Genomic DNA, 27,720 nt, shown 5'->3' with positions numbered 1-27,720 from the left:
ATTGTCTCTCCATGTTCTTCCTAACAAAATAAATCACTTCACATTTCTCCACATTGAACGTCATCTGCCACTTGTCCACCCATTCCATCAACTTGTCTATGTTCTTTTGGGGTTCTACGCTATCCTCCTTATGGTTCACAATTATTTCATATCGTCCACAAATTTTGAAATTGTACCCTGTACACCAAGGACTAGGTCATTAATATATATCAGGAAGAGCTAGGGTCCCAACACTGACGCCTGAGGAACTCCATTACAAACTTTCCTGCAGCCTAAAGAACATCCATTAACCACTGTTTCCTGTCACTCAGCCAATTTCGTATCCATGTTACTACTGTCCCTTTTATTCCATGAGCTATACATCCCACCTGACCCAAATACACCCATTTTGGAGGTTAAAGTTCCTACCAGTAATACAGGACAAAATCAATTGGCACTTGAAAAAAAAATATGGGTTAATAAATGACAATGATGACAACCAAACAGCAGGTCTGGCAGCATCTGTGGAAAGAGAAGCAGAGTTAACGTTTCGAGTCAGTGACCCTTCTTCGGAACCGAAACGTTAACTCTGCTTCTCTTTCCACAGATGCTGCCAGACCTGCTGAGTGAATCCAGCATTTCTTGTTTTTGTTTCAGATTTCCAGCATCCGCAGTATTTTGCTTTTATTACAATGATGACAACCAATTGTTCAAGACATGTTTGACTAATTTGAGTCTGTTGATGAAGTAATGGAAAGGGTCGATGAGGGTATTGTGTTTTATGTTGTGTATATGGACTTTCAAAATGTATTTGATAAAGTACCACATAATAGATTTGTTAGCTAAATTGTAGTCAATAAGATTAAAGAGACAGTGGCAGTGCGTACTCAAAATTGGCTGAGGGCCAGAAATCAGAAAGTAGTCGTTAATTTCTTTTTCAGACTGATGGGAAGTATATCGTGATGTTCCCCAGGGGTCAGTATTAGGACCACTGCTCTTTCTGATGCATATTAATGACCTACACCTGGGGAATCAGGGCATTCTGGGACCTCAGTGAATGATGCGACCAGCGGTGTATCTCTTTAACTAATGAGATTTAAGGATAGAGAAAGGAGAAAGTTACAGCAAGGGAACCATAGTAGCAGCTCCTTGAGGAACTTCCAGGCCCAGGATGAGAAAACTACTTCAATCTAACTCTAAGAAAAAGAGGAGAAGAAAGGAGAGTGAATTAGAATTAGAACATTACAGCGCAGTACAGGCCCTTCGGCCCTCGATGTTGCGCCGACCTGTGAAACCATCTGACCTACACTATTCCATTTTCATCCATATGTCTATCTAATGACCACTTAAATGCCCTTAAAGTTGGCGAATCTACTACTGTTGCAGGCAGGGCGTTCCACGCCCCTACTACTCTCTGAGTAAAGAAACTACCTCTGACATCTGTCCTATATCTATCACCCCTCAACTTAAAGCTATGTCCCCTCGTGTTTGCCATCACCATCCGAGGAAAAAGACTCTCACTATCCACCCTATCTAACCCTCTGATTATCTTATATGTCTCTATTAAGTCACCTCTTCTCCTCCTTCTCTCCAACGAAAACAACCTCAAGTCCCTCAGCCTTTCCTCGTAAGACCTTCCCTCCACACCAGGCAACATCCTAGTAAATCTCCTCTGCACCCTTTCCAAAGCTTCCACATCCTTCCTATAATGCAGTGACCAGAACTGCACGCAATACTCCAGGTGCGGTCTCACCAGAGTTTTGTACAGCTGCAGCAGTGGGTAAGTTAGAGTGGGTAAGTTGGAGTGGGTAAGTTAAGAGTCGAGTCAGATTTATAACTGTGAGAGCCATTAAACATTCCATTATTTTGCCAACAATTTCTGGACCAATGGATGTGGCTTACATAGTCTGGGAGTGTTCAGGCAATGAATACAAAATGATCTCTGTTAACATACAAGCGTACGAACATACTCCTGCTGCTAATTCGTATGTTTGTATCGCAGAGTCTTTGGATATTTTTAAGACAGAGGTAGATAGATTCTTGATAAGCAAGGGGGTGGAAGGTTATCAGGGGTAGGCAGGAATGTGGAGTAATCAGTTCAGCCATGAACTTTTTGAATGGCGGAGCAGGCTCGAAGGGCCGAGTGGCCTACTCCTGCTCCTACTTTCAAAGTTTGCAGAGAACACAAAACTGGGAAATGTATTAAACAGTGAGGAGGATAGTAACAGACTTTGGGATAACATAGAAGATGGGTAAAATGGGCAGACACGTGGCAGATGAAATTTAACACAGAGAATAATGAAGTGACTCATTTTGGTAGGAAGAATAAGAAGAGGCAATATGAACTAAATCGTACAATTTCAAAGGGTATGCAACAACAGGGACCAGGGGGGTAGGTGGGGGGGGATGGGGTTGGGGTGGGGGGAGGTGTTTAGTTTAGTTTAGTGATACAGCACTGAAACAGGCCCTTCAGCCCACCGAGTCTGTGCCGACCATCAACCACCTACTTATACTAATCCTACACTAATCCCATATTCCTACCACAACCCCACCTGTCCTGATATTTCCCTGCCACCAACCTATACTAGGTACAATTTATAATGGCCAATTAACCTATCAACCTGCAAGTCTTTGGCATGTGGGAGGAAACCGGAGCACCCGGAGGAAACCCACGCAGACACAGGGAGAACTTGCAAACTCCACACAGGCAGTACCCAGAATTGAACCCGGGTTGCTGGAGCTGTGAGGCTGCGGTGCTAACCGCAAAATGTGTATGAACACAAAATGGGATCCTTGGCTTTATAAATAGAGGCATAGAGTACAAAAACAAGGAAGTTATGCTAAACCTTTATAAATCACTGGTTAAGCCTCAGCTGGAGTATTGTATTCAATCCTGGCCTGAGAGAGGATGTAGAAGAGATTTAGTCAAATGGTACCAGGGACGAGGAACTCAGCTAAATGTGTTTTTTTTTCTCTCTCCTTTTAGGAGCATAGGAGCAGGAGTAGGCCATTCAGCCCATCAAGCCTGCTCCGCCATTCAATGCAATCGTGGCTGATCATCCACTTCAAAGCCTTTTTCCCACACTATCCCCGTATCTCTTTATGTCATTGGTATTTCGAAATCTGTCAATCTCTGCTTTAAACATACTCAATGACTGAGCTTCCACAGCCCTCTGGAGTAGAGAATTCCAAAGATTCACAATCCTCTGAGTAAAGAAATTTCTCCTCATCTCGATCCTACATGGGTTCCCCCTTATTTTGATTTGTGTCGCCTGGTTCTAGACTCCCCAACCAGGAGAACCATCTTACCTGCATCCACCCTGTCTATCCCTTTAAGTATTTTGTAGTTTTCAATGAGATCACCTCTCACTTTTCGAAACTCTAGAGAATACAGGCCCAGTTTCCCCAATCTCTCTTTTCATAGGACAGTCCCACCATCCCGGAAACAAGTCTGGTGAACCTTCATTGCACTCCCTCTGTGGCAATAATATCCTTCCTGAAGTAAGGGGACCAAAACTGCACACAGTATTCCAGGTGCGTTCTAACCAAGGTTCTATACAATTGAAGCAAGACTTCACTACTCCTGTGCTCAATTCCGCTTGCGATAAAGGCTAACATACCATTAGCCTTCCTAATTTCTTGCTGCACCTGCATGTTAGCTTTCAGTGACTTATTGACAAGGACACCCAGGTCCCTTTGTACATCTATACTTTCTAATCTCTTACCATTTAGAAATACTCTGCACATCTGCTCCTCCTACCAAAGTGGATAACCTCACATTTTTCCACATTATATTCCACCTGCCACGTTCTTGCCCACTCACTGAGTCTGTCCAAATCCCCTTGAAGCTGCTTTGCATCTTCCTCGCAACACACATTCCCATCTAGTTTTGTGTTATCTGCGACCTTGGAAATATTACATTTGGTGCCCACATCCAAATCATTGATATGTATTGTGAACAGCTATGGCCCAAGCATTGATCTGTGCGGCACCCCATTAGTCACAGCCTGCCAACGTGGGAATGACTCGTTTATTCCTACTGTTTTCTGCCTGGTTACATGCCAGTATATTGCCTCCTATCCCATGTGCTTTAATTTTGCTAACAACCTCCTGTGTTGGACCTTATCAAAAGTTTTCTGAAAATCCAAGTATACTACGTCCACCAACTCCCCTTTATCAATTCAGTTAGAACATCCTCAAAAAACTCCAACAGGTTCATCAAACATGATTTCCTATTCATAAATCCATGTTGATTATTCCCAATCAGATCATTATTATTCATGTGTCCATTTATCACATCCTTCAGAACATCTTCATCACCCATCTTTGGCCTCCTTGTCTCGAGAGACAATGGGTAAGCGCCTGGAGGTGGTCAGTGGTTTGTGAAGCAGCGCCTGGAGTGGCTATAAAGGCCAATTCTAGAGTGGCAGACTCTTCCACAGGTGCTGCAGATAAAATTGGTTGTCAGGGCTGTTACACAGTTGGCTCTCTCCTTGCGCTTCTATCTTTTTTCCTGCCAACTGCTAAGTCTCTTCGACTTGTCACACTTTAGCCCCGCCTTTATGGTTGCCCGCCAGTTCTGGCAATTGCTGGCAACTGACTTCCACAACTTGTGATCAATGTCACAGGACGTCATGTCGCGTTTGCAGATGTCTTTAAAGCGGAAACAAGGACAGCAGGTGGGTCCTTGACCAGTGACGAGCTCGCTGTACAATGTGTCCTTGGGGATTCTGCCATCTTCCATGTGGCTCACATGGCCAAGCCATCTCAGGCGCCGCTGGCTGAGTAGTGTGTATATGCTGGGGATGTTGGCCGCCTCGAGGACTTCATTGTTGGAGATACGGTCCTGCCACCTGATGCCAAGGATTCTCCGGAGGCAGCGAAGATGGAATGAATTGAGACATCGCTCTTGGCTGACATACGTTGTCCAGGCCTCGCTGCCGTAGATTAAGGTACTGAGGACACAGGCTTGATACACTTGGACTTTTGTGTTCTGTGTCAGTGCGCCATTTTCCCACACTCTCTTGGCCAGTCTGGACATAGCATTGGAAGCCTTTCCCATGCGCTTGTTGATTTCTGCATCGAGAGACAGGTTACTGGTGATAGTTGAGCCTAGGTAGGTGAACTCTTGAACCACTTCCAGAGCGTGGTCGCCGATATTTATGGTTGGGGCATTTGTGACGTCCTGTCCCATGATGTTCGTTTTCTTGAGGCTGATGGTTAGGCCAAATTCATTGCAGGCAGCCGCAAACCTGTTGATGAGACTCTGCAGACACTCTTCAGTGTGAGATGTTAATGCAGCATCGTCAGCAAAGAGGAGTTCCCTGATGAGGACTTTCCGTACTTTGGTCTTCGCTCTTAGACGGGCAAGGTTGAACAACCTGCCACCTGATCTTGTGTGGAGGAAAATTCCTTCTTCTGAAGACTTGAACGCATGAGAGAGCAGCAGGGAGAAGAAGAAAACAGATTCTAACATTTTCCCTGCTATTGATGTAAGGCTAACAGATCTGTCATTCCTTGTTTTCTCTCTCCCTCCCTTAAACAGTGGGGTGACATTGGCTAACTTCCAAACTGCAGGAACCATTCCAGAATCTATAGAATTTTGGAAAATGATCACCAATCTATCCACTATCTCCATAGCTACCTCTTTCAACACTCTGGGATGTAGAATATCAGGTCCTGGGGACTTATCAACCTTCAGCCCCATTAATTTCTCCAAAACAACCTTCTTACTAATACTAATTTCCTTCAATTCCTCATTCTCCCTAGTCCCTTGGATCTCTAATTCTGGGAGATTTCTTGTATCTTGCTCAGTGAAGACAGACGCAAAGTAATCATTTAGCTTCTCTGCCATTTCTCTATTCCCCATTATAAATTCTGCTGGCTCTACCTGTAATGGACCCACATTTGTCTTCGCCAAACGTTTCCTTTTTATGTTCCTATAGAAGCTTTTACAGTCCATTTTTATATTTTTTGCTAGTTTACATTCATATTCTATTCTCCCTTTCTTTATCAGTTTCTTGGTACTCCTTTACTGTATTCTAAAATCCTCCTAATCCTGAGGTTTTCTACTATTTCTGGCAAATTTATAGGACTTTTAATCTTATACGATCCTTAACTTCCTTTGTTAACCACGGTTGACTGCCTTTACTTTTGAGGTTTTTGTGCCTTGAAGGAATGTATAGTTGCTGTAAACTATGTAATAATTCTTTAAAGACTATCCATTGCATGTATACTGTCATACCTTTTAATGTATTTTCTCAATCCACCTCAGCCAATTTTCCCCTCATGCCTTCATAATTTCCTTTGCTCTAGTGCTTCTCCTAGGTACAAACCATGGGCCAGTCTTATATAAGCTGTTTATTCTTGGGACACACCCATGGAAACTTGCTGACTGCCTCTCTGAGGCTTGTGGATGATATTGACCCTGATGTTGCCTCCTATGTGGCACTGGCATGGTGCTCTGAGAGGGAAGGCTGTAAACCTGGAATATGCTACTCTCCTGGGAGACAACAGCCTAAGACATGTTGCCCAAAGAATTTGCTATCCCACTGGGCTCTGGTTCTGTACCTATATTGGTCATCAAGCTGGCTTGTCTAATTGCAGCTACCAGATCCTCAATGTCCTGAAAGACTGCAGCCTGGATCCTTGTCCCCAAGATCTGGTTCTGTCTTTATGTGTTGCATACTGACACTACAACTACAGTCAAAGCAGAGTCACAGACTGTTACAAATATTATTGTTTGCAACAAAGAAAGTGGTTCCCTGATGTTGATGCACATTTTCAGCGACTGATCTCAGAGTCTGCATATAGATACAATGCATATTTTTTTCAGATGAGTGCGTACGAGACCTGGATGCCATGAGTCTAAAGCCATGACAGAGAGAAGGTGGCATATTCACACCCATGTCCCAGTCCTCCAGGCCCCTCTGAGGTGGTGCATGGTAGTGAATAAGCAAGTGGTACAGGGAGTGAGCTGGACAGATCTGTGCTAGGATCTTGGTCCAGGAATTCATCAGTGGACATAATCTTCACATCCTCTCCCTTTTCATATAAATCATCCCATCCTTGTCCTTACCAAATAAATGAGGAAGAAATTCTCCTCCTACTTGAGAACTCTGGTAAAGTTCTGGAAAAGACCTGGGCGTGGATTTTCTCTCAAACCTAGCTTCAAATTCTTGGACTTCTCTGGGAATCAAGACCACGGATCTGATTTTCCTTCCAGGGTCGGGAAACGGACGTCGGGACCGTTTCCGGGTTCCGATCCCTCCAGGGGGCAAAGCAGTCACAGCCCCCAATTTTCACAGAGACAGTCTGTTAATTGGCTAGAGGGTGGGATGGGCAGCCAATTAGCAGCCATGGGGGCAAGAAGGATGTGGGACTGTGCAAGTGCCAGCCCGATTTAAACAGACCATGGCAGCCATTCCTGTGGCTACAGTTTGACTGAAGGAATGAATGCATCAGTGATGGGAGGAAAGGCAGAGGGTAGGGCTGCCCCACACTTTGCCAATGACAACCAGGAGGTCCTCCTTGAGGCTGTGAAGGAGAGAGGGAGGTCCTCTTTCCGGAGGGTGGCAGAAGAAGGTCACCCACGCAAACTAAGCAGACATGGATTGAAATTGGTGAGGATTTCAGCACATGAAGTGTGAACAGGAGGAACTGTGTCCAGTGCTGGAAAAGGTTCATTGACCTTATTCACTCTGTCAAGGTGATTGCAAAGTATGCCCTCATGACAGGCCCTGGCTATTCAACCTCCAGCAGACACTCCAGCCAAGGAACCTGAGGGTGCATGCTTCTCCCGAACATGGGTGGAATGTGTACCCAGGGTACCTACTGACTCCGCAGCAAGACTCAGAGCCCTAGCACTGTTGAGGACTTGCCAGCACTGATTGATGCAACTTCCTATGTCAGTGTGACACTGGCATAGGCCAGAAAGGCCAGCAGTGCCTTATCTCTCTCTCTTTGTCCTTGCAGGAGAAAAGGGCTTACAATGCCTGAGAAAATGCCGCTGACAGGTGGAGGAGTGTCCTGCCGTGGATAAAGGAGCCATAGAGATTGCCAGGGTTGGATGGCACCCTAGGAGCAAGTCATGGAAGGCGGGATGGGCATTCCTGGTGGAGAGAGTGAAAATATATTGCAATCCATAGATGAATGGAATGGGGTGCACTCCTTGCTATCTGACAAGGTACTAAAGACTCATCTGCATTGGGAAGCCTCAGCACTGCAGAGGCTTCTGCTTTCCAAGGCTATTTCTCATGATCTCTTCATGTGTCTTCCACAGGTTCTGGCATGGGAAAGACAAAGTCATGTGGCGGCATAGAGCAAATGTTGGAAGCAGAGACATCAGAGAAAGCATCATCGCATCTTCCAAGCGCACCCTCCACCTGCGCAGACACCCTCAAATCGCTGGGTTCTCGCGTGTGTTCAGATCGGGTGGCACAGGGTGAAGAACATGTCACTAGTGTGCAGGAGAAGGTGAGAGAGGCAGTTGTGGGCAGACCCCTTGGAGGATGAAGGACAGATTCAGCCCTGCTCAGCTGGAAACAGATCGCAGAGCCTCGGGAGTTACAAGAAAGGAGGCTCTACTTAGACCAGCAGCAACAGACGTGTTCTCACATGTCCGAGTTACCTGAAGCAGTGCGGGGTCATGTGCTGAGAATGGAGGAGTCCATTCAGCCTCATGTGCATCACCATGGCTCAGAGCTTCGAGTGCATGAGCTCCTCCATTGAGAGCCACATGCAGCAGCACTCTGAATGGTTGCAGGAGCTGTGCACTGACATGAACAGAATGCATGCCACACTCTGTGGCATTGACTGGTCATTGGCGTTGGTGGCGCAAGAGATGCATGGAGTGGATGCCAGTTCTGCCCCAGCTGGTGCACTTCTCCAGTCATCTGGAGCGCGTCCAAGGGCTGAGGCAGTCACCAAGGAGGATGAGGGTGCCTCATCATCATCATTGGCCTCCTTGGCCCCTCTGACTGAGGGACAATCAATGCAGCAGAGCCCAGTGATGGAGGCGTCCCTGAATTGACGCCAGTGCAGCAGCCTCTGGAGGTGGCCCCACTGGCAATTCCATGACAAGGATGACCGCCAGGTGCATCTCAGCCACGAGCAGAAACAAGCAAGCAGGCTGCCTCCACCTCATCCGATGCCACAAGGGGACCTCCGCGTAGAAGAGGCTGAAGGGGCAGGAAAGTGGAGTTGTAGCCTAAGATCAGCCATGATTGTATTGAATGGCGGAGCAGGTTTGATGGGCTGTATGGTCTACTCCTGCTCCTATTTCTTGTGTTCTTCAGAGCAGAGGCCACCACATCAGGCAGAGCACTGAGTGGTTCACTGCGGTTATCTCATCTGTAAATGTGCACTTTTTTCTTAATCAACAAAATGTAAATATTGACACATGACACCAGATATGTGAGCTTCCATTCTTTGATAGCGGCAAGAGGGAAGAGGTGGTGAAGGGAAGTGAGGGTTATTGAACAGGGACAGTGGTGGTAAGAATTGATCTATTCCAGGCTGCGGGCTTGATGTTCAATCCGGAGTCGGAATCCAACCCCTGGATAACCTCTGGGCCCTGACCCCCATGCCACATCTATGTCACTCATGTGATGTAATCTTCAAATGTAGATGCTGTAATTGGGCAGGCGATGAGATTGGCACTCAATTAGTGGTGCTGAGTTCTGCCAGGAGATGGGAGCTGCCTGCTGAGCACCATTGACAGGGCCTGCCACTGCCTTGCAAGAGAAAGGAGGCAGGACATCAGAGGGTCACAGCCTCATTGTGCAGAGAAGTGGCCAAATGGCCAACTAAAAGGTACTGCGCATGATTCCACACAAAAACCCCGAGCAGCAAAAAAAATTTCTTATTAAAAGAAATTACTTATTCCTCCCCGTATTGAACCCGACAGCTGTGCACTAACGTAGAACCATAGGGTCATAGAAACAAAGAAAAACTATGGCACAGAAGGAGGCCATTCAGCCCGTCATGTCCGTGCTGGCCGTAAAAACTAGTTGCCCAATCAAATCCCACCTTCCATCACCTGGTCCATATCCTTGCAGGTTACAGCACTTCAGGTGCATGTCCAGGTACCTTTTTAAAGAATTGAGGGTTTCTGCCTCCACCACCGTTCCTGGCAGTGAATTCCAGACACACACCACCCTCTGGGTGAAAAGGTTTTTCCTCATGCTCCCTCTAATCCTTCTAACAATCACCTTAAATCTGTGCCCCCTGGTAATTGACCTTTCTGCTAGGGGAAACGGGTCCTTCCTGTCCACTCTATCTAGGCCCCTCATAATTTTGTACACCTTAATTAAGTCACCCCTCAGCCTCCTCTGTTCTAAGGAAAACAATCCTAGCCAACCCAATCTGTCCTCGTAGCAGCAACTTTCGAGCCCTGGCAACATTCTTGTAAATCTCCTCTGTACTCTCTCCAGAGCAATTATGTCCTTCCTGTAATGTGGTGACCAGAACTGTACACAATACTCCAGCTGTGGCCTAACCAGCATTTTATACAATTCCAGCATTACATCCCTGCTTTTGTATTCTATACCTTGGCCAATAAAGTAAAGTATTCCATATGCCTTCTTCACCATTCTACCTACCTGTCCTGCCATCTTCAGGGACCTGTGGACATACACTCCAAGGTCTCTCACTTCTTCTACCCCTCTCAGTATCCTCCCGTTTATTGTGTATTCCCTTACTTTATTTGCCCTCACCAAATGCATTACCTCACACTTCTCTGGATTGAATTCCATTTACCACTTTTCCGCCCACTCAACCAAACCATTGATATCTTAATGGAGTCTACAGCTATCCTCTTCACTATCAAGTACACGGCCAATTTTTGGGTCATCAGCAAATTTCCCAATCATGCCTCCCACATTTAAGTCCAAATCATTAATATATATCACAAACAGCAAGAGACCCAACACTGAGCCCTGTGGAACGCCACTGGAAACAGCTTTCCATTCGCAAAAACATCTATCGACTACTACCCTTTGTTTCCTGTCCCTGAGCCAATTCTGGATCCAACCTGCCACCTTCCCCTGTATCCCATGGGCTTTCATTTTACTGACCAGTCTGCCATGTAGAACCTTGTCAAGTGCCTTACTAAAATCCATGTAGACTACACCCACTGCACTACCTTCATCAATCCTCCTGTTACTTCCTCAAAAAACTCAATTTAGTTAGTAAGACATGACCTTCCCTTAACAAATCCATGCTGACTATTCCTGATTAATCAGTGCCTTTCTAAGTGACAGTTTATTCTGTCCCTCAGAATTGATCCTACCAATTTACCCACCACCGAGGTCACACTGACCAGCCTATAATTATTTGGCCTATCCCTCGCACCCTTTTTAAACAATGGGACAACGTTTGCAGACCTCCAATCATCTGGTACCTCACCTGTATCTAGTGAGGATTTGAAGATAATCCTCAGCACATCCGCTATTTCCTCCCTGGCTTCCTTTAATAACCTGGAATGCAATCCATTCGGCCCTTGTGATTTATCCACTTTCAAGGATGTCAGACGCTCCAGTACTTACTCTCTCATTATGCTTAAGTATCCAATATTTCACACTCCTCCTCTTTAACTACAATGTCTGCATCAACCCTCTCCGTTGTGAAGACGGAGACAAAAAACTCATCAAGAACCCTGCCCACATCTTCTGCATCCAGGCATAAGTTCCCTTGTACATCTCTGATAGGCCCTACCCTTTCCTTAGTTATCCTCTTGCTCTTAATATACTGATAAAATATCTTCAGGTTTTCCTTGATTTTGCCTGCCAATAATTTTTCATGTCTTTGCTTTTCTAATTTCCTTTTTTATACTCCTCTAGGCTTTCTAAGGTATTAAGATTTTTGTGATCGTCATAAGCTTTCTTTTTCTGCTTTAACTTACCCTCTAAGCTTCTAGATAACCAGGGGGCTCTAGATTTGGCAGTACCACCCTTTATCTTTGTGGGGACATGCCTACACTGTGCCTGTAGTATCTCGCTATTGAATACCTCCCACTGGTTTGCCACTGATTTTCCTTCAAGTAGCTGTATCCAGTCCACTTTCACCACGTCACGTCTCAATTTCTTAAAATTTGCATTCCCCAAATTTAGAACTTTTACTCCTGTTTTATCTTTGTCCTTTTCCATGATTATGCTAAAACTAATTGTATTATGGTCACTATCTCCAAAATGGTCGCCCACTGTTACTACATCCACTTGCTCAGCTTCATTACTGAAGACTAAATCTAGAACTGCGCCCCCTCTCATTGGGCTTGTTATGTGCTGGCTAAAAAGTTCTCTTGAACACAGTTCAAGAATTTTGTCCCCTCTCTGCCCTTCACACTTTTGTATCCCAGTTGATATTGGGGTAGTTGAAATCCCCAACTGTTATTGCCCAATAGTTTTTGCACTCAGAAATTTGCCTACATATTTGTCCTTCGATCTCCCTCTCAATATTTGGGGGTCTATAGTACATTCCTAGTAAGTGTGGCTGCCCCTTTTTTATTTCTGAGCTCCACCCGTATGGCCTTGTTTGATTCATTTAGCATATCATCCCTCCTCAAAGTTGTTGGCCTTGATGTCCTCATGGGTGCACCAGGGGTATCACCAATGGAGGCAAAACCCACTGCCCTCTGTGCCTGTGAGACCCCATCTGTCTGAAACTGAATGTAATGTCCAGCTGTAGCAAATAGAGAATCAGTGACCTGCGAGATGTAGTGCTGTGCAGCCATTTGTGAGATGCCACCAAGGCCTGTTGCTGATCCTTATTAGGAGCCAAAGGTGACGAAGTTCAAGGCCAGTGACTTTTACAGCTACTGGCAGGGCATGGCAACCAGTGCTGCCAGGGGTGAGGTCTTCCACAATGACGGCACAAAGTTCAGTGACCATCAGCCTGGAGAGTTGCAGTCTCCTGCGGCATTGGTTCTTCGACATGTCCAGGTAGCTCCGTTTTCAGCAGTAGATTCTATTCTGAGGGTGTGGCCGTCATTGCCTTCCTCCCCCTCCTCGCTCTCCACTGCCCTTCTCATGCCCAGGGCTTTGCCTCTCCTTCTGAGGTGTTACTACTTTTCACCACTGGACCCAAAATCCTAGATTCATGCTCCCATTGCCAGCTGTTTTCTTCCTTGCAATCAGTTGGACTCCCTATTATGTCTGGAAACCTTACACCCTTCTCTTATGCCCCTGTGTTGCCAGAGGGTGACGACTCCCTGCCCTGCTGAGCATGCACAGACCACTTTCCCCACAACCTGTGCATACCCAATGGCACCTATGTGCCAATAGCTGAGTGCCTCTCTCAGCTGTGATCCCTTTTATGTGCCCACCTAAGCTGATGGTGCGGCCATGACTGGCTCCCTGCTATGTTGCCACCTCCATGTATCTGGTCTGCCTCTGACCTGGCGTGTAACCTGTGTGCCCCCACAAAAATCACAAACTGGCCCTCAACAAGTTCTCAGTGAGCACCTTACCTATTTCAATTGGCTGTATTCCAGAATTGGGCGGGTTACCAGGGCATGCCTTCTCCTGTCCTGCTGAAACTCGCCAGTAGTGGGAATTGGAAAGGGAAACCAGCATACCTGCTAGCGGCACTATATTTAGCACACGCCCTCCTCTGTTCCTGTCCCTGGTAGGACCCAAGAATCCTCTCCCACATTTCTGCGCTGAACTACATTGGAATAAAACCGTCAGTCTGTTCCTGGCCAGAAAATCACTCGCCTGGAACAATCCTCTGCTGCTTCTGGATTTTATAGTGTCCTCCAATTTCGCCATCATCTTTCTGATCCTCCAACTGGTTCTGCATACCTCCATGAAATATCTCCAAAAGTGCATCCTCCAATACTCTACCCATATATTGCTTCTAGACTTCACTCACTACATCTCTCTCCGAACTCTGACAACTGTTCATCGATGCTCCATGCTGACTCCACCCTACCCCCATCGTCGTTATCCTGCCAGTGGACCTCTGACTTTAACTCGGGACTCCTTCCTATTATCTCCTATCTATTTCCTATTTCCCGTTTACCATCATGTTTTTATGTACCCTGCTTTGTACATAACTGGACCTATGTAAATTGAGCTCTCCATGAGTCCATTTGTGTGTGCATTTTGGCACTGCTCCAGACCCCAGTCCATCAATCTTTTTCCACTTGTGCTGTTCTTTGCTACTTCATTTCTCTTTACCCCTCCTGGACCCTTGTCTTCTTTCATCATATCTCCTTTCACTTCTCTACTCTCAGATACTTTGCCCTCCCAATTCCCCACTCCAACCCTTGACTATTCCTCGACCTTCGTGCTCTCTTGCCGCTGTCCCAGGCTTGACTCCCTCTTAGATAAGCCTACGACAGTCTCATTGAGACACTTAGTGCTGGCTCATTATGAGCAGCAATTCCAATTACCCCAGCCCACTTTCTCATTGACCTTCCCTCCCAGAGTGCCAGTGGGGGGCTAATCTTGCCAGTCTCCTTCCTGTCCAACTCGCCCCTCCCACTACTGATCCTGTGGACTCTGCCAGCGGATCAGCTCTCACAACCCCTCTATGCCTCTCTCCAGAATGTCCGTTCACTTGTGAGCGAGGTCCTTGCCATCCATGAACTTATTGTGGATGATTGCATTGATATCTTGGCGTTGACGGAAACTTGGCTGACGTGTGATGACACCTTTCCCCTCAATTAAGCCTCCCCACCTGACTATATCTTCCACCACTTGCCGGTTGCAGTGGCAGTGTAACATTTATCACCAGATCATGCCTTGGCCCTACTCCTCTGGCACGTTCTCCTTTGAGCATCTCACCTTGTTTCACCCACTCACCTCTCATTCGGAATCATTGATCTCTACCACCCAACCAAGATAAAACTTTTCTCACTGAGATACTTTCATTGCTTTCCTCCCTCAAAAATTTCTCATCCTCTGTGATTTCAATCTCCATCTCAACTCATCATGCTGTCTCTCCCCTGAGTTCACTACCCTCTTATCCTCCCTAAATCTGTCCCTCCATGTAACCTCCACAACCCATATTCATGCCACCCCCTTGACCTTGCCATCTCACGAGGTCTTGCTAGTTCCATTCCATCAATCAAAGATAAGGCCATCTCTCATCACTTCTCCGTATCACTCTCCACCCACAGCCCCCTTCCACACCGCAACCTCACCCGCTTCTGTATCCTTCCCTGGAAAAAAAACTGTCTTCCAATTCACTTACAACTATACTTTCAAAACCCTAACGATCTAGTCTTTGGCCCTGCATTCAGCACAACATTTCTGCAGCTACTTATTTGCTCAACTGCACCCTCACCTCCACCTTTAAACAAAGAACAAAGAAAATTACAGCACAGGAACAGGCCCTTCGGCCCTCCAAGCCTGCGCCGATCCAGATCCTCTATCTAAACATGTCGCCTATTTTCTAAGGGTCTGTATCTCTTTGCTTCCTGCCCATTCATGTATCTGTCTAGATACATCTTAAAAGACGCTATCGTGCCCGCATCTACCACCTCCGCTGGCAACACGTTCCAGGCACCCACCACCCTCTGCGTAAAGAACTTTCCACGCATATCCCCCCTGAACTTTTCCCCTCTCACTTTGAACTCACTTTGATGTCCTAGGCCCCAATAAAACCATGACAGTCTCTCACCATGGCTCTTCTCCTGGTATGGCTCTCTACTCCACTCCCTTAAGTCCATGGTATGCAAATTTGAAAGGATTTGACAAATAACTGGTTTAGCCATCCACCACCACTTCTGGCTGCAGCAAATAAAGCTCTATCTGGTCCTGCTCTCCTCTGCTAAAACTGCTCACCATTCCAGGATCATCCTGGAATGCAAAGGTAACGCCTGGTTTCTTTTTACTGCAAACCATCTTCTTAAACCCCTCTCCCCTGTCTTTTTTTATTCATTCATGTGATGTGGGCATCGCTGGCCATGCCAGCATTTATTGCCCATCCCTAATTGCTCTTGAGAAGGTGGTGGTGAGCTGCCTTCTTGAACCACTGCAGTCCATTTGGGGTAGGTACACCCACAGTGCTGTTAGGAAGGGAGTTCCAGGATTTTGACCCAGCGACAGTGAAAGAACGGCGATATAATTCCAAGTCAGGATGATGTGTGACTTGGAGGGGAACTTGCAGGTGGTGGTGTTCCCATGCACTTGCTGCCCTTGTCCTTCAAGTTGGTAGAGGTCGTGGGTTTGGAAGGTGCTGTCTAAGGACCCTTGGTGCGTTGCTGCAGTGCATCTTGTAGATGGTACACACTGCTGCCACTGTGCGTTGGTGGTGGAGGGAGTGAATGTTTGTGGATGGGGTGCCCATCAAGCGGGCTACTTTGTCCTGGATGGTGTCGAGCTTCTTGAGTGTTGGAGCTGCACCCATCCAGGCAAGTGGAGAGTATTCCATCACACTCCTGACTTGTACCTTGTAGGTGGTGGACAGGCTTTGGGGATTCCTAGTCTCTGACCTGCTCTTGTAGCCATGGTATTTATATGGCTACTCCAGTTCAGTTTCTGGTCAGTGGTGACCCCTAGGATGTTGATAGTGGGGGATTCAGCGATGGTAATGCCATTGAATGTCATGGGGAGATGGTTAGATTCTCTCTTGTTGGAGATGATTATTGCTTGGCACTTGTGTGGCGTTAATGTTACTTGCCACTTATCAGCCCAAGCCTGGATATTGTCCGAGACTTGCTGCATTTCTACACGGACTGCTTCAGTATCTGAGGAGTTGCGAATGGTGCTGAACATTGTGCAATTATCAGCGAACATCCCCACTTCTGACCTGATGATTGAAGGAAGGTCATTGATGAAGCAGCTGAAGATGGTTGGGCCAAAGACACTACCCTGAGGAACTCCTGCAGTGATGTCCTGTGGCGCAGTGGCGCAGTGGTTAGCACCGCAGCCTCACAGCTCCAGCGACCCGGGTTCAATTCTGGGTACTGCCTGTGTGGAGTTTGCAAGTTCTTCCTGTGTCTGCGTGGGTTTCCTCCGGGTGCTCCGGTTTCCTCCCACATGCCAAAGACTTGCAGGTTGATAGGTAAATTGGCCATTATAAATTGCCCCTAGTATAGGTAGGTGGTAGGGAAATATAGGGACAGGTGGGGATGTGTTAGGAATTGGAATTAGTGTAGGATTAGTATAAATGGGTGGTTGATGGTCGGCACAGACTCGGTGGGCCGAAGGGCCTGTTTCAATGCTGTATCTCTAAACTAAACTAAGATGATTGACTTCCAACAACCACAACCATCTTCCTTTGCGCTAGGTATGACTCCAACCAGCGGAGAGTTTTCCTCCTGATTCCCATTGACATCAGTTTTGCTAGTGCTCCTTGATGCCATACTCGGTCAAATGCTGCCTTGATGTCAAGAGCAGTCACTCTCACCTCACCTCTTGAGTTCAGCTCTTTAGTCCATGTTTGAACCAAGGCTGTAATGAGGTCGGGAGCTGAGTGGCCCTGGCGGAGCCCAAACTGAGCATCACTGAGCAGGTTATTGCTAAGCAAGTGCCACTTGATGGCACAGTTGATGACACCTTCCATCACTTTAGATTGAGAGTAGGCTGATGGGGCAGTAATTGACCGGGTTGGACTTGTCCTGCTTTTTGTGTACAATTTGGGTAATTTTCCACATTGCAGGGTAGATGCCAGTGTTGTAGCTGTACTGGAACAGCTTGCCTAGGGGCACAGCAAGTTCTGGAGCACAGGTCTTCAGTACTATTGCCAGAATATTGTCAGGGCCCATAGCCTTTGCAGTATCCAGTGCCTTCAGTTGTTTCTTGATATCATACGGAGTGAATCGAATTGGCTGAAGTCTGGCATTTGTAACGCTGGGGACCTCAGGAGGGGGCCAAGATGGATCATCAACTCAGCACTTCTGGCTGAAGATTGTTGCAAATGCTTCAGCCTTATCTATCACATTAATGTGCTGGGCTCCCCCATCATTGAGGATGGGGATATTTGTGGAGCCACCTCCTCCAGTTAGCTGTTTAATTGTCCACCACCATTCATGGCTGGATGTGGCAGGACTGCAGAGCATAGATCTGATTCGTTGGTTATGGGATCGCTTAGCTCTATTGCATGCTGTTAATGCAGTTTGGCATGCAAGTAGTCCTGGGTTGTAGCTTCACCAGGTTGACACCTCATTTTGAGGTATGCCTGGTGCTGCTCCTGGCATGCCCTCCTGCACTCTTCATTGAACCAGGGTTGGTCTCCTGGCTTGAAGGTAATGGTAGAGTGGGGGATATACTGGGCCATGAGGTTACAGATTGTGGTTGAGTACAATTCTGCTGCTGCTGATGGCCCACATCGCCTCATGGATGCCCAGTTTTGCATTGTTAGATCTGTTCGAAATCTGTCCAGTGGTGGTGCCACACAACACGATGGAGGGTATCCTCAATGTGAAGGCGGGACTTCGTCTCCACAAGGACTGTGCGGTGGTCACTCCTACTGATACTATCATGGACAGATGCATCTGCGGCAGGCACATTGGTGAGGACAAGTATGTTCTTCCCTCTTGGTTCCCTCACCACCTGCCTCAGACCCAGTCTAGCAGCTCTGTCCTTTAGGACTGGGCCAGCTCGGTCAGTAGTGTTGCTACCGAGCCACTCTTGGTAATGGACATTGAAGTCCCCCACCCAGAGTATATTCTGTGCCCTTGCCACCCCTCAGTGCTTCCTCCAAGTGCTGTTCAACATGGAGGAGTACTGACTCATCAGCTGAGGGAGGGTCGTAGGTGGTAATCAGCAGGAGGTTTCCTTGTCCATCTTTGCCCTGATGCCATGAGACTTCATGGGGTCTGGAGTTGATGTTGAGGACTCCCAGGGAGACTCCCTCCTGACTGTATACCACTGTGCCGCCACCTCATGGATGGTGATGGCAGTGTCTGGGACATTGTCAGGTATGATTCTGTGAGTATGACTATGTCAGGCTGTTGCTTGACTCGTCTGTGGGACAGCTCTCCCAACTTTGGCACAAGCCCCCAGATGTTAGTAAGGAGGACTTTGCAGGGTTGACAGGGCTGGGTTTGCCATTGTCGTTTCTGGTCGATGCAGGGTGGTCCGTCCGGTTTCATTCTTGTTTATTGACTTCGTAGCTGTTAGATACAACTGAGTGGCTGGCTAGGCCATTTCAGAGGGCATGTAAGAGTTAACCACATTGCTGTGGGTCTGGAGTCACATGTAGACCAGACTAGGTAAAGACAGCAGATTTCCTTCCCTGAAGGACATTCGTGAACCAGATGGGTTTTTACAACAATCAACAATGGTTTCATGGCCATCATTAGACTAGCTTTTTAATTTCAGATTTATTAATTGAATTCAAATTCCACCTTCTGCTGTGCTGGGTTTGACTCCATGTCCCCAGAGCAATACCCTGGGACTCTGGGTTACTAGTCCAGTGACAATCCCACTACCTACCGTCTCCTCCACCCTCACCTCCAACAATAAATGCGAGGAGCTCATGGACTTGTTTGTCACTAAAATCAAGACCATGCGATCAGCTGACTCTGCTATGTCCTTCCCTTCCACTAGCCCACCTGGCCAAACTTCCTTCAAAGCTGCCCCCGCCTTAGCCCTGACTCCACCTCTTTCTTCTCTCCCCTCATGCCCTCCTCTAATGCCTCTCCACTGTCCTCCAGCTGGGTGGAATTGTTCTCACCTGGTTCCATTCTTATCTATCTAATCGTAGCCAGACTATAACTTGCAAATGCCTCTGTTCCTGCTCACGCATCGTTACGTCAGGTATCCCACAAGGATCTATCCTTGGCTTCCTCTTATTTCCTACCTGCATGCTTCCCCTCGGCAATGTCATCCTAAAGCAGAGTGTTAATCTTCACATATACGCTGATGCTACCCACCTCTACCTCACCACCACTTCTCTTGACTTCTCCACTGTTGCTAAATTATCCGACTGCTTATCGGACATTCAGTACTGGATAAGCCGAAATTTCCTTCAATTAAATATTGAAAAGACTGAAACCACTGTTTTGGATTCTGTTCCAAACATTGTTCCTTAGCTACTAACTCCATCTCTCTTCCTGGCAACAATCTGAGACTAAACCAATATGTTCGCAATCTTGTCATATTTGACCCCAAGATGAGCTTCCAACTATACATTCGCACCATCACAAAGACTGCCTATTTCCACCTCAGTAACATTGCCGGACTTCGCCCCTGTCTCAGCTCATCTGCTGCTGAAACCCTCATTCATGCCTTTGTACCTCTAGACTTGACTATTCCAATGCTTTCCTGGCTGGTCTTTCACATTCTACCCTCTGTAAACTTGAGGTCATCCAAAACTCTGCAGTCTGTGTCTTAACTTGCACCAAGTCTTGTTCACCTGTCACCCCTGTGCTTGTTGAACTACATTGGCTCCTGGTCAAGCAGCATCTTGATTTTACAATTCTCATCCATGGATTCAAATCCTTCCCTATCTCTGTAATCTCATCCAGCCTCATGAACCTCTGTGATATCTGCACTGCTCTAATTCCGACCTCTTGAGCATCCCCGATATTAATCGCTCCACTATTGGTGGTTGTGCCTTCAGTTGCCTAGGATCTAAGCTCTGGAATTCCCTCCCTACACCTTTCTGCCTTTAAGACACTCCTTAAAACCTTTGTCTTTGACCAAGCCTTTGGTCATCTGACCCAATATCCTTAGGTGGCTCAATGTCATATTTCATTTTATAATGCTCTTATAAAGTGCGTTTGGTCATTTTATTATACTAAAGGTGCTATAAAAATATAAGTTTTTGTTATTGTTGCTCCCATCATCATCTTCCTCTATTAATGAAATGGATCTACAGGAAAGGATGCTGTAAGCTAAGAATGGGAGAGCATATCTCTTTTGCGATTAAGGTGATAGAGAAAAGAGTTGAAGCTTGTGGCTGTGCCCTGCTTCACAGGATGTCATGGCAACTGTAGAGTTGTACACCCACTAATCAGGCACCAGCACTGTCCCGCGACCTACCAACTCTCCCAGTAGGTAAACGCCCCCCCACCCCCACCCCCCAAAGCTGTCTGACCTTCTCCTTAATGCCGCCCTCTAGAGTCCTACCTCAATTTCTCTTGCAACATCACTGAGTGACTGGGTAAAGCCTTATAATTAAGGTGTGTCTTCCATTGGACGGATGATGTAAGAGAGCTGTTAAAGTACAGGAAAAGGTATTACAAGTTCTGCACGGGAATATGTAATAGTGAGGAGAAGGAAGATAATGATGAAAATGAAGCAGAGGAGAGAAAGCAAATTCCCCTCATTGTGATGATAAGGAAGAAGATAAGAAACTCAAACCCAACCATGAGTCCTTTGACATAGATTATGCTCAGTGTACCTTTGTCCCAATGTCCTTCATCTCCTTGCATCACTTACTTTTCACTCCCATGCATCACCTCAGATATTCTCATCCTAGAAGACTTAGTAAAGAGGTGACACTAAGAGGGGGGGCTTTTTATGCAGAAAGTTGTGACGATATGGAATGTCCCATCAGAAACAGTGATAGAAGTAGAATCTTTAATAGCTTATTATAATGAAATAGATACGTATTTGATGAAAAAAGAAATGGAAAAGATTAAGTGGATAAGACTAAGTGAATAGCTTTTTCTGAGCTCCAGTACAGACGTGAAGGACTGAACATCATCTTTTTTGTGTTGTACAATTCTGAGTCTAGCTTCACCAAAGTATTGCAAAGATTCAAATACAGATGGCTCTGAAACAGGTAAACATTTTTTAATGAGTTTTATAGTTTGAAGCTTTTCACAATAAGTTTTCTTGAGTTTGACTTGATTTCCATAAAAGCTATAGCTACAGTCCCAGGCTTCAAGTTATCACCTGATACATGGATATTATCTAAAAAGGTAAACAATCACATTTGTCTTCACAGTTCGACTGAATTTCTACTCACATACAGTGCTTATCAAAAAGAGCTCAAACTTAGTGGTAAACTATTTATTAACAAAGTGTTTATTTGAACAACTGAGAGAGGGAGAAAATTAGCTTTTGCCACTTCATTGTTATGTTTATAGAGTCATAGAGTCGTACAGCATAGAAATAGGCCCTTCGGCCCACTGCATCCATGCCGACCATAATGCTATACTAATCCTACCTGTCTGCATTAATTCCATATCCCTCTATGCCTTGCTCATTCAAGTACCTCTTCAGATACCTCTTAAATGTAGCTACTGTTCCTGCCTCCACCACCACCTCTGGCAGCTCATTCCAGATACCCACTATTCTTTGTGTGAAAAATCTACCCCTTTGATCCCCTTTAAACCTCCTCCCTCTCACCTTAAATCTATGCCCTCTAGTTTTAGTCACCCCTGCCATGGGAAACAGACTCTGGCTATCTACCCTACCTATGCCTCTTATAATTTTATATACCTCTATCATGTCCCCTCTCAGCCTCCTTCGCTCCAGGGAAAACAGACCCAGCCTATCCAATCCCTCTTTATAACTCAAGACCTCCAAACCAGGTAACATCCTTGTGAATCTTTTCTGCACCCTCTCTAGCTTAATCACATTTTTCCTGTAGTGCGGCGGCCAGAACTGCACACAGTACTCCAAATGCGGCCTAACCAACGTTATGTACAACTGTAACATGACGTCACAACTCTTGTACTCAATGCCTCGGCCAATGAAGACAAGCATGCCATACGCCTTCTTCACCACTCTGTCTACCTGTGTTGCCCCTTTCAGGGAACTATGTACTTGCACCCCAAGGTCTCTCTGCTCAACAACACTCCCCAGGGCTCTGCCATTCACTGTATATGTCCTGCCCTGGTTTAACTTCCCAAAATGCATCACTTCACACTTGTCTGCGTTAAATTCCATTTGCCAATCCCTTGCCCACTTTCCCAGTTGATCTATATCCTGTTGTAACCTTAGGCAACCTTCTTCACTGTCCACTATACCACCAATTTTGGTATCATCTGCAAACTTACTAATTGTGCCCCCTACATTCACATCCAAGTCAATAATGTACATGACAAACAACAGAAGGCCCAGCACCGATCCCTGCGGCACACCACTGGTCACCGGCCTCCAATCTGAAAAACAACCCTCCACTACCACCCTCTGCCTCCTATCACCAAGCCAATTTTGTATCCAATTGGCTAGCACACCCTGGATCCCATGTGTTCGAACCTTCTGGACCAGCCTACCATCCAAAAAGACTTGCAGGTGATAGGTAAATTGGCCGTTGTAAATTGCCCCTAGTGTAGGGAAGTGATAGGGGATATGGGATTACTGTAGGGTTAGTATAAATGGGTGGTTATTGGTCGGCACAGACTCGGTGGGCCGAAGGGCCTGTTTCAGTGCTGTATCTCCAAATAAATAAATAAATGCGGGACCTTGTCAAAGGCCTTGCTAAAGTCCATGTAGACAACGTCCATCGCCCTGCCCTCGTCAATCCTCTTGGTCACCTCCTCAAAAAACCCAATCAAATTCGTGAGACATGATTTCCCACGCACAAAGCCATGCTGACTATCCCTAATCAGACCATGCCTTTGCAGATGCATATAAATCCTGTCTCTCAGAATCCCTTCCAATAACTTTCCCACCACTGATGTAAGGCTCACCGGCCTGTAGTTCCCTGGCTTATCCCTGATGCCCTTCTTCAATAAAGAGACAACATTCGCTATCCTCCAGTCTTCTGGTACCTCACCTGTGGCTAATGATGACACAAAATCTCTGCCAAGGCCCCAGCAATCTCCTCCCTTGCTTCCCATAGCATCCTAGGATACACCTGGTCAGGCCCTGGGGATTTATCCACCTTAATGCGCTTCAAAACCTCCAACACCTCCTGCTTTGTAATGTTGATATGCTCCAGGATATCGCTGTTCCCTCCCTTGAACTCACTAGCTTCCATGACCTTCTCCACGGTAAATACAGATGAGAAGTATTCATTTAAGACCGTGCCCATTTCCCATGGCTCCACACATAGATTACCACACTGATCCTTAAGGGGACCTACTCTCTCCCTAGCTACCCTTTTACTCTTAATATACTTATAGAATCTTTTAGGATTCTCCTTTATCTTATCTGCCAGGGAAAGCTCATGCCCTTTTTTGCCCTCCTAATTTCCTTCTTAAAAGTACTCCTACATCCCCTATACTCCTCGAGGGACTCGCTTGATTCCAGCTGCCTATACCTGACATATGCCTCCTTCTTTGTCCTGACCAGACCCTCAATATCCCTCATCAACCAAGGTTCCCTAAAGTTGCCAGCCTTGCCCTTCCATCTAACAGGAACATGCCGGCCCTGAACTCTTCCTATCTCACTTTTAAAAGCCTCCCACTGGCCAGACGTCCCTTTACCTGTAAACAGCCTCTCCCATTCAACTTTTGAGAGTTCCTGTCTGATGCCATCGAAATTAGCCTACCCCAATTTAGGACTTCAACCTGAGGACCAGTCCTCTCCTTTTCCATAACTATCTTGAAGCTAATAGAGTTATGGTCACTGGTCCCAAAGTGCTCCCCCACTGACACATCAACCACCTGCCCATCCTCATTTCCTAAGAGGAGGTCGAGTGTAGTCCCTTCTCTAGTAGGGCCATCCACATACTGCTTCAGAAAACTATCCTGGACACACTTAACAAATTCTTTCCCATCTGATCCCTTAGCACTAAGGTAGTCCCAGTCAATATTAGGGAAGTTAAAATCACCTACAATTACAACCCTATAATTCCTACACCTATCTGTGATTTCCCTACATATATGCTCCTCCACTTCCCTCTGACTATTGGGGGGCCTATAGTATAATCCCATCAAAGTGATCACCCCTTTCTTATTTCTAAGTTCTACCCATATGGCCTCGCTGGACATTCCCGCCGGGATATCCTCTCTAAGTACTGCCGTGATGTCTTCCCTAATCAATAGTGCAACTCCCCCTCCTCTCTTACCTCCACCTCTGTCATGCCAGAAGCATCGGTACCCTGGAACATTGAGCTGCCAGTCCTGCCCATTCCTCAACCATGTTTCCGTAATAGCTATAATATCACAATCTCATGTACCGATCCATGCTCTGAGTTCATCTGCCTTACCTGTAAGGCTTCTTGCATTAAAGTAAATGCCACGTTCCCTGTCCTGCCCCTGCCCGGCCTGCCTACTGGACTTGCTCGCTTTAACCTCTACATTTGCCTCAATTATCTCATCAGAGAGACTACTACTTTGGGTCCCCCCCCCCACCACCTCCGCAAGACTAGTTTAAACTCTCCCGAGTTGTACTAGCAAACCTCCCCGCAAGGATATTGGTCCCCTTCCAGTTCAGATGCAACCCTTCCTTCTTGTACAGGTCACCTCTGCACCAGAAGAGATCCCAATGATCCAAGTAGCTGAAGCCCTCCTGCCTACACCATCTCTTCAGCCACGCATTCATTTGCCTTATCATCCTACTCCTACCCCTACCCTCACTAGCACGTGGCACAGGGAGTAATCCTGAGATTACAACCCTAGAGGTCCTGCTTTTTAACCTTCTGCCTAACTGCCTATATTCACTTTGCAGGACCTCATCTCTCTTCCTGTCTATGTCGTTAGTTCCAATATGGACCACGACCTCTGGCTGCTCACCCTCCCCTTTCAGAATGTCCTGCAGCCACTCCGAGACATCCTTGACCCTCGCACCAGGGAGGCAACATACCATCCTGGAGTCTCATTTGCGGCCACAGCAACGCCTATCTGCACCCCTACGATAGAATCCACTATCACTATAGCTCTTCCACCCCTTTTCCTCCCCTGCTGTGCAGCAGAGCCCTCCATGGTGCCACGAACCTGGCTGTTGCTGCTTTCCCCTGGGAGGTCATCCCCCCAACAGTATCCAAAGTGGTATATCTGTTTGAGAGAGGGATGGCCACAGGGGACTCCTGCACTACCTGCCTGCGCCTACTACTCCGTCTGGTGATCATCCATCCCTTTTCTGTCTGTGCAGCCATTACCTGCGGTGTGACCACCTCACTAAACGTGCTATCCACAACGTCCTCATTGTCGCAGATGCTCCACAGTGAATCCACCCACAGCTCCAGCTCCGTAATGCAGGTAGTCAGTAGCTGCAGATGGATACACTTTCTGCAAACATGGTCATCAGGGACATTGGAAGCGTCCCTGATTTCCCACATAGCACAGGAGGAGCATATCACGGGGCTGAGCTCTCCTGTCATGACTTACCATTAGATTAATTAGTTACTACCTTAATTTAAAAATACTAACTACACTAGGGGCCTTGTTCTACACACTCCAATCTAAAGTCCTTAATAATCTACACTGAATTTAAAAAAAAAACACTTTAGTAGTACTCACCTTATCACCAGAGGTTTTTTTCCCAACAAACAAAAAAAACTTTCCCCTTATTTTTTAAAGATATTTAAATGCACTAACAGCAGTGACTCACCAACCAATCACCTTGCAGCTCTCCTCTGACGTCACTGTTGGCTTTTTTTTTGTGTAAATATTTTCACTGTTGCATTAATGATAATATGAGGTGAACTCATTTCCATGTATTGCATTATTACCTACACTGAGCAGTGGGTCACCACAGTGGGTGTAGCCAGAATGTGTGGTGCCAGCAGCCATTAAAGGGTCAATGTACTGCTATTTAACATACAAATAAATGGTTCAGGGCACAATAACCCCTTTCATAGATTGGCTTTTAAAAGTGCAGGAATGATGGATGAAGCTACCAGATGGTGAGGGTCTTCCCCTTATATATCCCACTCCAAATTTTTCCCAAAAGTCAGGAGTACACAAGTATCCAAGGTGCCCCAAGGAGGACCCCTAAATTAAAGAATATCAGTGCCATAATGAACCTGGAGCACTGCAGGTGGCTAACCATATTCCACAGGCACTTTAGGGAGCATTTTAACACACTGGGAAAATGGGGAAGTAGGCAGGACGCAGGCTTGAGGACTGGTCTCCATGTGCATCACGTAGCAAATATTGCATTATTCTTGGCACCAAGAAAGGAAGAACAGGACAAGTTCAGCCTGAATGAACCATGGCACTGCCTGATAGCTCAGCAGGACGGGGAAGCATTTTGTCTGTCAAATCTCAACTCTGCTTACTGTTTAAGGAAATCAAAAGAATAATAAAAAGCCTGTGATTGATTTGAATTTGTGACCCCAAAGTAAACCAGTTACCCAGCTGCATGATGAAACCTATATATTGGAGGAGAATTTGCCAGAGGGGGTAAATCCCAATGCCTGGACCAAATGGGGTCCTGAACCTGTATGAGCTGGCAGTGGAATCGGCTTGCCAGTTTTGCCAGAGGCAGTGATGGGAGTGGGGGAGGGGGGCAGGGTGGGAGCTCCATTGGGCTGACCCAATCAGAGGCCCGACAGCTCAGAAGCCTCAGCAGCACCACCAAGAGAGACAGCCACTGCTGAGGCAGCAAAGATACCGAGGTGGTGCCTCTATCGTGAGGCGTCCTCGCAGGAGAGGAAGGCACTTAATTTTTCTGCCGGGGCTAGGCAGGAAGGCCCTGGCCCCTGGAGAGAGATCCCCTCCATCACCCGCATCAGGGGTAGTCATCACCACCAATGACCCCCTCCTTGGGCCTTGGAGCCTTCAGCTTTGATGGAGCCCCTGGGAGGCTGCCTCTGTGCAGCTGGTGCCCTCCCCATGCAGTAGTGGGTCACTAGCGGCCCAGGAAGTTGGTCCTCAAGTGGACCTATAATTGGCTAAATATGCCATCTGCTTCCAGTTGGTGACAGCCAATCCACTACCATTCCTGTCACTGGGAAACTTCCCCAGCGGCGGGACTGCATGTGGGAGCCGTCCTAAAGCTGCAC

At 46.7% G+C, this 27,720-nt stretch overlaps 1 protein-coding gene across 2 annotated transcripts in view; it reads left to right on the top strand.

The window, feature by feature from the left end:
- Nucleotides 1–27,720, top strand: part of grik4 (glutamate receptor, ionotropic, kainate 4) — a 183,232-nt gene that overhangs the window by 117,268 nt on the left and 38,244 nt on the right. The window lies entirely within an intron of this gene.

The sequence above is a fragment of the Heterodontus francisci genome, chromosome 22 (assembly GCF_036365525.1).
Source record: "Heterodontus francisci isolate sHetFra1 chromosome 22, sHetFra1.hap1, whole genome shotgun sequence".
In the NCBI taxonomy this organism is placed as follows: domain Eukaryota; kingdom Metazoa; phylum Chordata; class Chondrichthyes; order Heterodontiformes; family Heterodontidae; genus Heterodontus; species Heterodontus francisci.
This window is presented reverse-complemented; position numbering and strand designations above follow the sequence as displayed.